This window comes from Plutella xylostella, chromosome 11, assembly GCF_932276165.1.
Source record: "Plutella xylostella chromosome 11, ilPluXylo3.1, whole genome shotgun sequence".
NCBI classification, from domain to species: Eukaryota; Metazoa; Arthropoda; class Insecta; order Lepidoptera; family Plutellidae; genus Plutella; species Plutella xylostella.
In genome coordinates, this window is record NC_063991.1 from 4,705,920 (window position 1) to 4,723,069 (window position 17,150).

General features: G+C 39.6%; 1 protein-coding gene across 1 annotated transcript in view; it reads right to left on the reverse strand.

Moving 5' to 3' along the window:
• Nucleotides 1-17,150, reverse strand: part of LOC105395488 — a 36,516-nt gene that overhangs the window by 17,320 nt on the left and 2,046 nt on the right. The window lies entirely within an intron of this gene.

Consider the following 17,150-nt stretch of genomic DNA (forward strand, 5'->3'; position numbering starts at 1 on the left):
AAGGGACCAGCTACATCTGTTGGGACGTGTTGTGTGTGATGTGTGTAGCAGTGGTATGTGCAATTGTGGATGTGCTTGAGCAGCATGTGAGCTTGAGATCGCTATTTTAAAAACTCCGCCTGTATACTTTTAGGCGCAGGCGACCGTACATTGTATATAGATCTGGGGATACCCCCCAGTGTACCCCCAATGTACGCCCCCAGACTATAGAGCATTTACTCTCTTGTCCCCTGTGCCCTTCCACCTGCACTCGGGAAGACTTACTCCAGGCCAGCCAGAATGCTATCAAAGTTGCTTCTTTTTGGTCTGGACAAATTTAAAAATTCGCATGTTCACTGACACGAAAGAAGAAGAATGTAATATATGTATATACCTAATGACTGATGAGGTACAAAGTTACTACATAAATCTGATCAACAATCTGCCAGCCAAGTGGGGATTATGACCGAATCCCTCTAACCTTGGCTTAGTCCTAAGTCCAAAACGGACTGCTATATTATGCCATATGCGGAGTTTTTATACAGGATGTTGCAAAAAGGGGTATGCTAAGCCGAAAGGGGGTCATTTTAAACCGCTTCTGTTCTGGTAATTTTGGAAATTCGCTAAAAGTATTTGCTTCTCCATATAAACTATAGTGAAACAAACTTATCTGTTCCGGTGACAGCGAACTAAATTGATCCATATCTCATTACTTACTAATGAATTGTATATTTTAAAACATTAGATGTATATTTTAAAACAGCAGTAAACACATAGACTAATTAAAAAAAAATGGGTTTATTAACACCGCAAGAGCGAAATAACAATACGAGCAAACTTAAAATGTTATAGAATTAAGAAAATTAGAGATTTATTTGAGCTGTCACCGGAACTGATAAGTTTGTGGCACTATATGGTGGATGATCCCGCAGTCACACCCTTTTGGCTTAGTACACCACTTATGCAACACCCTATATGTATCTTTTATATGCAAAGTTCTTACAAATATTATGACTCATTATAATTAGATTAACACTGTTCACAGTTTTGTCAGTAAGAGAATAGACATCATCATTGTTTCCTAATGGAATAAAACATTCATTGAGTAAGTAATATAAGTATAGAATTATTTTCATAGTACAAAGAGGTATTCTAATAACGGAAGTCTCGTTTAACAAACTTATGTGATACTATTTGGTAACCGTTTGACTGAAGACTTTTTGAAGGAAGATAGATGAATCAAATCATATTTTTATCGATACCTACACACAAACAATCCCTATAGCTTCATTCAATATTTTTCATACCACTTTTGTCATCACAAAATAAAACCGCACCGAGGTGGCCTACACATCTCTTTAGCTGGCTGTACATACAAAACGCAGCCAATGAGGCGAGAGCGCTGAAATTAACAGGCCGTGTCTAACCAGGCCCGGGTTCAATGCCGGGCTCGGGTTAGCGTGACATGTCTATTTAACTTAACCCAGTGGGGAAAAGAGGGGTGTGTGGTAGCGTGTGTATGTGTGTCTGTAGCTGAGATACGGTTTGAGTTGGAATGGAAGGAGGTTCATAGTTCTTAGTAGTGTATTTCTAATGTATCAAACCCCAGTGCCCCATTTTCAACCCTGACGAAAAAGAAGGGAGTTATAAGTTTAACGTTTCTGTGTAACTATGTACTTATCTGTCTGTAACGAAGGTCCCGATTTCTCGGGAAATATAGTATCTCTTTTTTGGGTCATAGCTTTTAGTTATGGATGTCAGGGATTTTATACTCTGTCCATTATAAAACCAACTTTACTTACCAGACATAAGGAAACGTCTAAAATACAATAACATAGTGGAAGCTCTATAGTTATGGATATTTTAACGTTGGTTAGGTTAATTAATCATTTATTTTTATCCGTTTAGAAGTCATTCTTTTCAATCAGATAAGTACCTAAGTACTCAGTTAGTAAGGAGATATGAGGCTACATAATGAAATTGACTTCTTAAAACGACAAACGCAAGTGCAGAAACAAATGAACCCTCCTGCCCTGGCGGACCTACTGATCCCAATTAGCGTGGTTCAGCTAATCCCTCACGGCTCACCGCTCGCGTTTTGGAGTTACGCGGCCGGAATACCGTCACCGCTTTGTACTTTGTATCTCATATTTATTTATTTAAGAAAACTTACATTTATTATATGTAGTAAAAAGAAAAAAACAAAGAGCCTATTAAAAGTAAGTAAGTATATACTCCAGATGCTGCTGCACAGGTTTGATATCGAACTCAAACACCGACAATGTTTGAAAGTTTATAGCTTCCATAAGCATCGCGACTAGGCCTAAACCCTTCCTTCATTGGAAGGAGACCCGTGCCCCAGCAGTGGGGACGTAATGGGTCGTGATGATGATGATGAAGCATCGCGGACTCATGGTATAGCTACTTAAACGAAGCTTACTGTTCGAGGACGACTGTTTTTTATATTAATCTACTGTCCATCTGATTATCATAATTATCTGCTCGTAATAGTCTTCTGTTGGACATAGGCCTCTAGCAAGGAGCGCCACAACACTCGGTCCTCAGCCTTCCTCATCCAGCCACTACCGTCTACCTGTCCAAGGTCGTCCCACGCTACGCTTTATCTGTTCGTGGTCTAGAGAACTCTTCCATGTACCTACAGTCTCGTCCAAAAAACCTGAGCCCTCTAAGAAATATCACTTTGACAGGACATGTTTCTTTGCCCCTTACTGTACTAGTAAATATGTATCATCGGGTTTCACCGAGCGCCTCAACATTGAATAAAATATTAACCAGCTGATAAATAAGAGAGAGCGCTTCGGAAACTGGCTCGCTGCCAGCAGAGGGTATCGAGTGATTATGATGAATATTATGATAACACAGCGCTGTTATAGCGTGGTTTACTGAAAAACTGTTTATCCGCCTTGCACATTATTATAGGTAGGTACACTCACTGGTATGGTAAGAATAAAACGAGGTTGGCCACGGAAAACCAAACTTTAATACAGATCCACAATAATCTTATAAGGAAAACCAAAAAACTCTTAATACCGCGATGTAGAAAAGGGGATAGTGACATCTAGTGGCGGTTACAGGAACTAATGCACTAAGATGCATTCAACAATTAATAAAAACTACAAACCATACACTGTAAGTTCTGATGACTTGCGAAAGGTGGCTGGTAATGATTGGATGCGGAAAGCTATAGATCGTATCCAGTGGCGTGCTTTGGGAGAGGCCCTACGTCCAGCAGTGGACTGCTATAAGCTGATGATGATAACTATGTAAGTGTTGGGGGTAAAACCCTGACAAATATGACATTAATGCCACGTTTTAGTAGAAAATGAAATGGTTATAAACAACCACGACGACCGAATGGCGTAGTGGTTAGTGACCCTGACTACTGAGCCGAAGGTCCCGGGTTCGATTCCCGGCTGGGGCAGATATTTGTTTAAACACAGATATTTGTTCTCGGGTCTTGGATGTGCCCGTAAAATGGCAATAGGCCCGCCCCCTATTACATTGGGACTAACATAACACTCTGGCGAAAAGTGGGTGCAGCAATGCACCTCTGCCTACCCCGCAAGGGAGTACATTAGTACAAGGCGTGAGTGCGTGTTTTTTTTTTTATAAACAACTTTCCACCGCGGAATAAAACACACCAGAATTCGTCGTCCATTTCTTCTTGCTATAAGGTCACAAAGTGTGTCTGCCTTTCGAACTTACTAAACCCCTTTTCCCGTCAGGGGTAAAACATTTTATAAACAGACAAACTGTTGGTTAATCAGCACTCAATGCCGACTAAACGTATTACTTATTTAATATGTCTGCTCTCCCCCCGTCCCCCCCGTCCCCTAGGGGGTGGCATCCCCCCCTTTAAGGTCCGTCCACATTGCACATAGATTAGCAAAGAGAACACAGTTGTAAATATTTGGAGTTGGAGCTATATTGTAACAAGTATTATTTTTGCATAGGATGCATCTTTTTTGCAGTTCTTAATCTTTTTGTTAGGTATACGTACTTTTAACATTATAAAAATTGACTAAACAGGTGCTATAACCTAACGTAACTACTGTTAAAACCCCTCGACAAATCGAAAATCGGTTCTGCCGTTTCGGTGCTACTCTACCAGAGACAGATATACACGGACACATCAAACTTATAACACTCCTCTTCTTCGTCGGGGTTTCAAATAAACCTTGTTACAATGACTCAGGGTATAGAACCTTCCAATGACATAGAAATCTCATCTATTCAGCCAGTCTGTGTGAACAGAGCTTTAGGGTAAGAGTGCACTGGAGTGGGGAAATCGAAAGATTATATCTATTTCGAGAATACCTAGAGGCTGAGAGTGGAAATCTCGACTGCAATGCCCTATTTTGTTAACCCCTGACTTACGAAGAAAGGTGTTATAGGTTTGACGTCTTGCGCTGAATTGAGAACCGATTTTACGGCGCTTTACGCCCAGATTCTCTCTCGGGAATGTCAAGATAAGCACAAATTACGGTTTATATTAAAGTCTGTAGCTCAGATTACTCAATAGTTTGGTCATAATATCTAGGGATCTTGTCTATGACGGTACCTATACCACCTATAGCCAGCTTTCTATAGTGCGACAAACTTATCTGTTCCGGTGAGACCGAACTAAATTGATCCATATCTTATTACTAACTAATGAATTGTATATGGTAAAAGATTAGATGGGTTTATTAACACCGCAAGAGCGAATTAACAATACGAGCAAACTTAAAATCTTATAGAATTAAGAAATATTAAACATTTATGTGAGCTGTCACCGGAACAGATAAGTTTGTGGCACTGTACGTGTACGTACAGTATAGCATCTAAAGGTAAGGTACACCTTTCAGCATCGCACGCAACGGACGCATCGCATTCAGTATTCCTTGTATAGAATTTCTCACAAGTGCGTCCACTTCACCGGCATTGCCGACGCCGTTTCTCCATAAATTTATGACGATCCGTTTGGTCCGATACGTACGATACCGATAGGTAGACGCTTACTATAATTGTGCAGTTGAATTGGTTGTAATGTAATAATATAATTATTAGTCTGCTGAGACTCATATTACAGGTTTTATTTACACAAGTGCGTGCTCAGCGGCTCATTTCGATCGCTTCACAAAATCCACAAAACGCCTCGAATTCCTTTCGGAGAACAGACACTGCAAACTAAGTAAAAACACAAATAAAATCGAAGCGAAAAAAGTGTTCGTCGTTTCAATCGCAACTATCTTGTTTCACCTTCGTATATTAGCTCGCAAAACACCCCCCGCCACAGACTTAGATATACCTAGACAGCGCAATTAGATAGATAGATAGAATATTCTTTATTTGTACACAAGAACAGAATTTATAAAGCTTATATACAAACACATAGGTACAAAAACGGCGGTCTTATCACTAAAAGCGATTTTTTTCAAGACAACCTTTGGTGGAAGAATATTAATTACGTGTGTATTAGACAGTGACAGCAACAATTTTATTTGTCAGATAACCTTTATGACTGACTATTGAAAAATCTGCCCTAAGGTCGTCAATTCAGTTTAGCCGTCTAGGAACACGTTCTTTACCGTCTAAGGTTAAAAATAATGACACGCTTGGTTTCAAACCCTACAAAAGAAATAAATCTTGCGGCATCTAGGCACACGTAAGTCTGCGCCGCCCGCCCTACTTGCCGCCCCCACTCCGGGGGCGGCAGGGGGGCGACCTTGACCCGCAGCCAGCTGAGTTGGGGCGGTGCAGCGTATAGCTTGTGTTATGTATGGAGGTTTCTTTTCTTCTCTGTGTAATGTTTTGTGGGGGTGGAAATTTTGCTTGTAGTATTTTTTGGGGGATAGAAAATATTCGAAAATAAAAATATTAAGTAAGAATAATTATAAAGACATAAAAAGTAAAAATAAAATAAATTATAAAAATTGCATAAGTGGTATAGAGGTAGTTAGCCAAAAGGGGGCAACCCAACATTCTGAATTACCTTTGTCCTATGTTTTTTCAAAATTCGCGACATTAAATTACACCTTTTATAAAAAAAAATACCAAAGAAATAAAAATAAAGAACAAAACAATAATACCTACTACGGTTGGGAGGGGAATATACAATTAAAAAATAAAACAATAGGAAAAATAAGAAAAATTCAGCCAGAATTTCACGAAAATCGGTCGATCCATTTAAAAGTTGCCAGGAGTGAGTGACGGCTTCTATCCAGGGAAATCTTTTTAAGACAACTCTTTAATAATGTAGATGTATTGTAGCTCACCCAAAGTTTTACAACAAGGGTTCCCACTAGTCTAAACTGTCTAAAAGAAAATTCGTAGAAAAAAATACCTTACTATACCTTGTTTCAAAGACATCTGATACAAACAAAAACTACTCTTATTCGAATGTAATAAGGGTCCTGTCGCCGTGAAATAAGGTTTTTTTATACATAGCTAGGAAAACCCAGGCTTTTTTTGTTAAGCCAAAAACTTGGAATAAATTATTAAAGAGACATAGTTTATGCAATGTTTGAGCGAAGGTAGTTCCTCTAAAGTAATTTTGTTGGATAGGGTAGACGGGTAGGAAACACAATAGAGAATAAAAAGTACGATGACTGGCAGTGGAAAATTAACATTAGGTAGGTATCATCCTAACTAATATTATAAATGCGAATGTAACTGTGTCTGTCTGTCTGTCTGTCTGTCTGTTACTCTTTCACGCCAAAACTACTGAACGGATTTGAATGAAATTTGGTATACATACGGTCTAGACCCTGGGAAAGAACATAGGATACTTTTTATCCCGGAATTCCCACGGGAAAACTTTTTAAGGCGAAGCGAAGCGCGCGGGAACAGCTAGTATTAGATAAATACACTCACGGGCACTGAAAAAGATCCAGTGAGAAAAGCGCCAAATTATTCCTTAGCCGAAAAAGCTAGCTTAATGACGCCATCTGCAATATTGAATCACATTTAAATGTGCACCAGAATATTAACAACAAAAAACCCATGATTTTGTTAAAATTTCCTATGAAATGACTATTTAGAGACGGATTTTTTTAAGTGGAACTGTCTCTTTGCTCGTGAGTGTATATATTATTTTAATTAAATATTATTAAAAATGGGGCCATTTGGTGTCAGCATTTTGTGGGTGGAACTTTTTCATTGCGCGTGACTGTATTTTGAAAGTGACAAGTCAGTCAGACAGTGTGAAACACCGGTTTTCCATAAATTCTCCATATCTATAGAATATCTTGCCAAAATGTCGGATACTCGTAAAAATAATATTTTCGTACGCGAACCCATGATGGCGTGTTTTCGCCACATAAAACTGTTGCCGAGGGGTGAATCTTACGTACCAGTCTTAGATTAACAATGTACGAAGAAGATGGTCTATCACACACGCATTTTGTTTAAGTTCAACCTAATGAACACCATTGTACCAATGAATAAATAGAATAGAATAGAATACTACTTTATTTATACAGGACACAAATAACAATTTATAATACAGTTGATACAATCGCTAAAAGCGATCTCTTCCAATCAACCTTTGGGTGGAGAAGAGACTTAAAGAATAAATACCACAAATCCTCTGACCGAACTAATTCAAAATAAAAGCTCAGTGGTGGGAAAGGGGTGTTATTTGTAGAGACGTATCTTTTGCACGACCGAATGGCGTAGTGGTTAGTGACGCTGACTACTAAGCCGAAGGTCCCGGGTTCGATTCCCGGCTGGGGCAGATATTTGTTTAAACAAAGATATTTGTTCTCGGGTCTTGGATGTGCCCGTGAAATGGCAATAGGCCCGCCCCCTATTACATTGGGACTAACATAACACTGGCGAAAAGTGGGTGTAGCAATGCACCTCTGCCTACCCCGCAAGGGAATACAAATGGACAAGGTGTGAGTGTTTGTTTTTTTTGTTTCTTTTGCACTGACACTCTATATTGTTCTTATAATGTTATTAATCTAAGCTTGAGGGTGAATGTTACGTACCAGTCCACCAAGTAAATAAAATGTTAACGTCGTATAGTACCAACTTTGGTATTTTCCACTTTGTGTTTTGCGGTTTGCGTTTAAGAATAGGTTCTACAGGGTGTTGTAAAAAGGGTATACTAAGCCGAAACCTACATGTGCAGCATGGTATATCTGGTATATATCACCCTGTATAGGATCTAGCAAAAACGGTTTATTTAGCATAGAGATAGAAACGTTACTAAAAATATTTTATTTTTATTATATTGGGAGAAGATATTTTTCGTGAATTTTCAAATATTGTAAAACAGAAGTTGTTCAAAAAAAAAGCTTGTATGCCTTCAGCTTACGATACCATTTTTGAAACATTCTGTTTAAGCATGGTATGTTAGCCTGCATCTAATCAACGCTAACTTTGCAGTAGTGGTACAGTCTGAGGGATTCTTCATACTTCATCCTAACTATCCTAACTAATATTATAAATGCGAAAGTAACTGTGTCTGTATGTATGTCTGTTACTCTTTCACGCCAAAACTACTGAACGGATTTGAATGAAATTTGGTATACATACGATCTAGACTCTGGGAAAGAACATAGGCTACTTTTTATCCCGGAAATCCCACGGGAAAACCTTTTAAGGCGAAGCGAAGCGTGCGGAAACAGCTAGTACTACCATATTTTACTCGTATGCAAAGAAAGCATTGTCTGACAAGCCATAGAAGCCGGAAGTCATGTTGAATCAATATTAACTATGTTTACGTTAGTTTAAACTAAAACCGGCGAATTGGGTTAAACATATTTAATAGCTATTAACTGGGCTTCACCCGACGGCAGATACGGCGAACATTACGTCATAAAGTTAGAAATTAGAATTATATTAGGGTGAGGCCACACGAGCGTAATTTTGTTGTGTAGTCGCGTAATTTCGGTCGCAGAAATTCTGCCCAGCAGAAATTGTGTGAAATGTGACGTTTTCCCCGCTCCCCTCGCCCCCGCGAACAGAATTCTGTCGGAATTGTGCGTGTGTGATCACAACTCACAAAATTACGCTCGTGTGGCCTCACCCTTACGTACTTCTACAAATCCATGCTTTTGTACATTGCATTTTTAAGACTTGACATAAAACGATCTCTGTGCATGGTGAGTATCTATTTTATTGATTTATTCAATTCTAAGATATAAGTTTACAAAAGGTGGGTTGATGCTAAAATAATTTTCTACTAAGTGGCTGGATGACGAAGGCCGAGGACCGAGTGTTGTGGCGCACCAAGGGAGAGACTTATGTCCATCAGTGACCGATTACGGGCTGATGATCATGATGATGCTTACGCTATGACTAAATAAAGTGTTTACATCACCTACTCAAAGATACTACACATAATTTATGTTTAGATAAACCACAAGTTCTCTACATCTACTTACATAAGATTACATGGTATACGTAAGTAGTTTAATAATAAAGGCAAAAGGTATTGAGTCAAGGGATCATTCAGAACAATTTCTTATCTACACTTTTTGGAAATTGTTCAGAATGACCCGTTTCACCCGTTTTTGCCTTTCTATTCTTACTAGGGGCCGTCCATTAATCAGGTGAGGTCGTTTTTCTCATTTTTTGACCCCCCCCTCCCCCTGGTGATATTTGGTGAGGTTTGGGACCAACCCCCCTCCCCCCCCTGGATCACGTGTATTTTTTTGGAAGTCTATGTAAAGGCAATTTTTGACTAGAAATATAGGTCATACTACAAATCGTTAAAATTTTTGCGCTGTCCAAAATATCGGTTCAGAAATACCTAATTTTTGACAAAAAATTAATACACGTGATGTCTAACGAGAACCCCCCTCCCCCCTCGTGATGTTTCGTGAGGTTTTCAGTACCCCCTCCCCCCCCCCCATTTAGCCTCACGTGATTAATGGACGGCCCCCTACCACTTTCGCAACTGAACAACATTTCCAAAAGTTACAGAATAAAGGGTGATGTCACCTCATTTCGGCACTTTAATCAATACGATGTATAGTATACACAGTAAGTACACTGTTGTTTGAAACCCCTTGACTGCACCAATTGTGTTCAATTGAATTGTCTGTCTGTCTGTCCACTTGTCTGTGAACACATGACTCATCTCATCGGGCGAGTGAACTAATGTTTTTAACCGACTTCAAAAAAAGGAGGAGGTTCTCAATTCGTCGGGATCTTTTTTTTATATATTTTTTTTTATGTATGTTCACCGATTACTCCGCCGTTTATGGACCGATTTTGAAAATTCTTTTTTTGTTGTATTGCATTGAGCTCCCAGGTGGTCCCATTTTTTTTTCAGAATTTTAGTTCACCCCCAAGGGTGGGTAAAGGGGTAAAAACAGGGTATGAATTTCCATTTTGGGCACCTAGTAACCGATTCTAATGAAATTTAGAACGTAAATATAGTTCTTATAACAAAAAAATATGATGGTGACCTTGAGCTGATCTGATCATGGAAACGGAAGGCAGTCAAGGGAACTCCTCAACAGTATATAGCAACTACCTCGTGATTAGGCTTGAATGATTCGTATTGACTAGTAGGACTTTTTGGTATCATTTGCATCTTACTTTTGATTAAAAATTATTGCAAATAAACTAAAAACTATAAAATAAAATAATAATTAAAAAAATTAAAAAACCGACTTCAAAAAACCACTAAAATGTAAGAAATAATTTAAGGTTTACACAAATTATATGTGACAGTATAAATATACCTAAGCAGGAACTGTTCTTTTTTGAAGTTGGTGCCATATTTCTTCAGATTACTTTGTCGGTTTTTTAATTTTTTTAATTATTGTATTAACCACTCGAGTGGAAACGTTGTATGGGATGTCATAATTACATCATGTCATACAAAACATAGAACAAGTAACAAAACGTAGTCTTATAAATTTGTTCTTAACCCGTAAAAAGTTGTGAAAACCATGTATATTTAATAAAAAATCGGTCTCTACTTTTTTTGCGTAGATATTAATCAAATCTCATGAAATTCTTTAAGCGTACACTCTGGGGCAAATTTACTTGACCCAGAGTGACAATTCTACCTAAGAGGGCTGCTATCTTTGGCCTGAACTGTACCAGTGTCGGTAACTTCCTACAGAACAAGTGAATCAAATATGGAGGACTGTATCGTTAATAGAATTACATACGAGATATCATTACATCAATGACAATTATAAGCAAATCAATGTCATTCGTTTATGGTGGGCGGTGACTTGCGTTGAATATACACAATGGATATTATACGTTGCCGACCGAATGGCGTAGTGGTTAGTGACCCTGACTACTGAGCCGATGGTCCCGGGTTCGATTCCCGGCTGGGGCAGATATTTGTTTAAACACAGATATTTGTTCTCGGGTCTTGGATGTGCCCGTAAAATGGCAATAGGCCCGCCCCCTATTACATTGGGGGACTGACATAACACTCTGGCGAAAAGTGGGTGCAGCAATGCACCTCTGCCTACCCCGCAAGGGAGTACGGTCAAGTGCAGAGAAACCTGACCCCCCTCTCATAGTAGCAATGCTTCTGAGGGGGGTCAGGTTTATCTGCCCCTTACTGTACATTAGTACAAGGCGTGAGTGCGTGTGTGTATTATACGTTGCATTAGTGAAGTAGGATATCTGGACATAGGGTGATGGAAATACTGAGCCACTGCTGGACATAGGCCTCTAACCTTCCTTTAACGTACCTCGATCCCTAAAGTCATCGAAATATAAGAAGCCGACAGCTACACAAAATTGATTTTTATTTTGGAATAACTTGAACAAAAACACACATACATTGGCATCCTTACTTGTAATATTATAAATGCGAAAGTAACTGTGTCTGTCTGTCTGTCTGTCTGTCTGTCTGTCTGTCTGTTACTCTTTCACGCCAAAACTACTGAACGGATTTGAATGAAATTTGGTATACATACGGTCTAGACCCTGGGAAAGAACATAGGCTACTTTTTATCCCGGAATTCCCACGGGAAAACTTTTTAAGGCGAAGCGAAGCGCGCGGGAACAGCTAGTATTTAATAAAAAATCGGTCTCTACTTTTTTGCGTAGATATTAATCAAATCTCATGAAATTCTTAATCGTACGCTCACTTATTTACTTGACCCGACGACTCAGAGTGACAATCCTACCTAGGAGGGGTCAGGTATCTTTGCCCTGAACTGTACCAGTGTCGGCAACTTCCTACAGAACTGGTGAATCAAATATGGAGGACTGTATCGTTATTAGAATTACATACGAGATATCGTTACATCAATGACAATTATAAGCAAATCAATGTCATTCTTTTATGGTGGGCGGTGACTTGCGTTGAATATACACAATGGATATTATACGTTGCATTAGTAAAGTAGGATATCTGGAGATCCTACTCAGGAAATGGCGCTGGATTGGGCATGTGCTGCGGAGACCAGACAATCACCTGTCCAAACAAGGGTTGAAATGGCAAGCGAAGGGGAAGAGAAGGCCGGGCCGCCCCCGTACCACCTGGAGGCGGTCAGTTGAAAAGGAGGCTGCATCAACTGGTCTCGGCTGGGACGACCTGGAAGCGGCCGCGCAGGATCGGGAGAAGTTGAAATCCTTTCTTCGAGCCCTATGTCCCTGATGAGGGATAAGAGGATTTCATCATCATCATCATCATCTGGACATAGGTTGATGGAAATACTAAGCCACTGCTGGACATAGGCCTCTACCGTTTCTCTGACGTACCTCGATCCCTACAGTCATCGAAATATAAGAATCCCGATTCGACAGCCACACAACATTGCATTTTATTTTGAAATAACTTGAACAAATACACAAAAACACACATACATTGGCATATTATATAAAGTTCGCAAGAGGAAAGAGATTTTGATGCCCGAAAGTTTGCCCATAATTTAATTGATGTCAAACGCTTGCGATTCACCTCTGACTACCCCTTCGGGGATTACAGTCGTGAGCATCAAACTGTAACAACTTTACTTGAATTCCCTGATTTGCCTGACTTTACCTATCCTGGTTTGTCAAAAACTATATTGAAGGCCGACTGGCGTAGTGGTTAGTGACCCTGACTGCTAAGCCGAAGGTCCCGGGTTACATTCCCGGCTGGGGCAGATATTTGTTTAAAGACAGATATTTGTACTCGGGTCTTGGGTGTTGATATTTATGTAACTATCTATGTATTTGTGTAGATTTATCAGCTGTCCGATACCCATAACACAGGCTCTGCCTAGCTTGGGGTCGGATGGCCGTGTGTGAGATGTCTCCACATATCCTAATCCTAACTAATATTATAAATGCGAAAGTAACTGTGTCTGTCTGTCTGTTACTCTTTCACGCCAAAAGTACTGAACGGATTTGAATGAAATTTGGTATACATATGGTCTAGACTCTGAGAGAGAACATAGGCTACTTTTTATCCCGGTATTCCCACGGGAAAACTTTTTGAGGCGAAGCGAAGCTCGAGGGAACAGCTAGTGTATATATATATTCTGCTTAGACTCTGACAAAGAGCTCTTCTAGGGTTTGTCACCGTGGATAGTCAAAATCTTGGTCAAAATAGCTTCCGTGCCATACTTTAAGTTAGCCTATTTTTTGTCATGTAAAAGTTTTATTCTGAACTTTAAAAAAGTAAATAATAATAATCTTTCAACCGCATTTACCAAATTGAAACCAATATATATCGTTGCTATGTATTTTAACTTCTTTAGTTTCCACGAAAACATAAAAATGAGACGCGAAAGATACATAGTAATACATACTATTTATCTTTCGCGTCTCATTTTTAAGATAAAAAGTTGATGAAATAGCGGTAAAAATACGTTGTTGACGGCATTAAAATGCAATTTTACAAGATGGCGACTGTACACGCGAAGCATGGCCATAAGTACATGGTTATTATACGTAAAACATGGTGGATGAGCTGTGATATGATATAGGTGTCGCAGCCGGATCGTATAATCCGCCGTTTTACATTACGGCTGGCCGCATTACAACACAGGGCCGCTTTGTAATGTGGCGTATCAACGTTTAGCCGGATTGTCATTTCAATACGTTCTTCAATACGGCGGCCCACGTTTAGCCGCATCGTACTACTACTGAATTGTAGGGTGACCATGTCCATACTAAGCATGACATTACAGGTAAAGGATTTTGTAATCATAATAGAGTAAATCTATCATATGGACTTCCATTAAAGTATCAAAATGCTGTTCATGGGCACTACTCGGATTGTAGGACCTTCGGAATTATTATTCTTCATCATCAACATCACTCCTGGACGTAGGCCTCTCCCAAAACACGCCACTGGATGCGATCCACAGCTTTCCACATCCAATCATAACCAGCCACCTTTCGCAAGTCGTCACCCCATCTAGCCTGAGGGCGTCTCACACTACGTTTGCCTAGTCGCAGTCTTTTCAAGATCAAATAAGCTTTGCCGGCCAGATATATATTTTTTGACCCAGTAACATTATCTGAAAATCCGCCGACCAGCAGAATCCATGGTCACTTTAGCTGTTTGATGTGTGTTATAACTTTTGTACGTTTTTCACTGTACCGCAATGATCGGAATAGAAATTATTTAATTTCACGTGAAAATTGTTCTTGAAGTACTGTTTACTAGCATATATAACACGATTTCTTCGTTTTAATCATCATCAAATATCTGTATCCAACGCCATTATTGTTGTTATGTCAAGCAGCGCCACGAGTGTTAAAAATCGAAACTAAAATCATTCAAAGCGGCGGCTAATCTCTCGCCGTATTACATAACGGCCAGCCGTATTGAATGACGTATGATGTCGAATACAATCCGACGCATTTTCATTCAGGCGTATTCAATACGGCTAAACGTTGATCCGCCGCATTACAAAGCGGCCCTGTCTTGTAATGCGGCTAGGCGTCATGTAATACGGCGGGTTATACGATCCGGCTGCGACATAGGTATGAGCATGGAAGTAGGAAGTACTTGATATAAATAACATTTACTGGGTAATGTTAAGTATTTCTCATATTTTGTTTATTTCAGCTAGTTACAATAAAGTTTTTAAGTGTCAAATAAAGTACATAATTTTAGGGTTATTTAGAGACTTCACCCTCTTCATATTAAGAACATAATAATTACATAATATGCTCGTATATTGAGACGTACTACGAAATAAATAAAAAATGGTGTTGGGCAGTGTTGGCATTCCTGCAGCAAAGTTACCTTTATCGAGCTCTAACAACGAGACAGGCAGGCATCCAGCCCAACCGTCGTCATTTATTTATTTATTTATGCTTTTATTGCACAATTTACAAAAGTAGATGTACAATTAGGTGGGCTTAATGCTAAGAGCATTCTCTACCAGTCATTGCAGATAAAAGGTAAGCATCCACCTATCAGTATCGTACGTATCGGACCAAACGGATTTTCATAAATGTATGGAGTAACCAAGGACTTTTGGGACAAACGGCATCGACAATGCCGATGAAGTGGACGCACTTGTGTGAATTTCTACACAAAGAGTACTGAATGCGATGCGTCCGTTGCGTGCGATGTCGAAAGGTGGGCGCTTACCTGATAACAACAACAGCTGTGTCCACGCGGGCGTCCTTGGGCCCACTGTGCAGGCTTTGACCCCAGACTCGTTGGGAGCACTGTGCAAAAACCGCACATCTGCCTTTGTCACCTGTTCCCTGAGCTAATATAGTGGCTTATGGTGCAAATTACTGTGGGGTTACCACCACCGACACGAGCGGCGTTGCTACGGTCCAAGGGCCCACGTCTTCTGCAACCTCATGTGGTCCGCTCTTAGATTAAGAATATGAACAAGATGTTGTGTCTAATCCTAATCCTAACTAATATTATAAATGCGAAAGTAACTGTGTCTGTCTGTCTGTCTGTTACTCTTTCACGCCAAAACTACTGAACGGATTTGAATGAAATTTGGTTCACATACGGTCTAGACCCTGGGAAAGAACATAGCTACTTTTTATCCCGGAATTCCCACGGGAAAACTTTTTAAGGCGAAGCGAAGCGCGCGGGAACAGCTAGTACAATAATAAATCGCAAAATGTATCCGCGTTTTGTTCACTGTAAAACCATTTTAAGTTCCAGCTAATGAAAATTATTGCACCAATGAATAGAGTCACAAATCTTCTAGCCGAACTAATTCAAAATAAGGGTAGAAGTGGGATGTTATTTGTCGATACGTTTCTTTCCTACTACTTTTATACCCCATCCACACGCTCGGCGAACAATGGCAAACAGCAAACAGCAAACAGCAAACACTGACGTGTGGATGGGTGTTTGTCGTTGTTTGCCTGTTTGTGTTTGTGTTCGCCAGTGTTCGGCATCAGTGTCGGTTTTTCTTGCCAGATCAAAGGATGTTCGGCAAACAGTTCGCTACGTATCCACACGTCTGGCAGCGGTCAGTATGCGCGCTAGCATTGCGGGAGGCGGACGTATCAACTTGCTACACTTTTTCGTTGGCGCGCATTTTTTTTTATGTATGTTCACCGATTACTCCGCCGTTAATGAACCGATTTTGAAAATTCTATTTTTTTGTGTATTGTCTTGAGCTCCCAGGTGGTCCCATTTTTTTTTTCAGAATTTTATCTCACCCCTAAGGGTGGGTAAAGGGGTAAAATAGGGTATGAATTTCCATTTTGGACACATATTTACCGATTCTTATGAAATTAAAAACATAAATATAGTTCTTGTATCAAAAAAATATGATGGTGACCTTGAGCTGATCTGATGGTGGAAACGGAAGGCAGTCAGGGGAACTCCTCAACGGTATATAGCAAATACCTCGTGTTTAGGCTTGAATGATTCGTATTGATTAGTAGGACTTTTTGGTATCATTTGCATCTTACTTTTGATTAAAAATTATTGCAAATAAACTAAAAACTATAAAATAAAATAATAATTAAAAAGAAGAAGTCCGTTTTTTTTTTAAATTATTATTATTATCCCACCATCGTCTTTGCTTTCTTCTTATTTTAATTTTTTCTTTCTCTTGCTTTAATTTATATAATAAAAATATGTCAACCCGAAAGTAATAGCTCGTCGTCCGCCGTGTTTGCCGGTTCGGAATGTTATGAGCGTTCGCCGAGCATGTGGATGGCTGTTTGTGTTCGGTGATTGTGGTTGGTGTTTGGGACTTTGTTTGCTGTTTGCCGTGTTTGTGACAAACAGCAAGCGTATGGATGGGGCT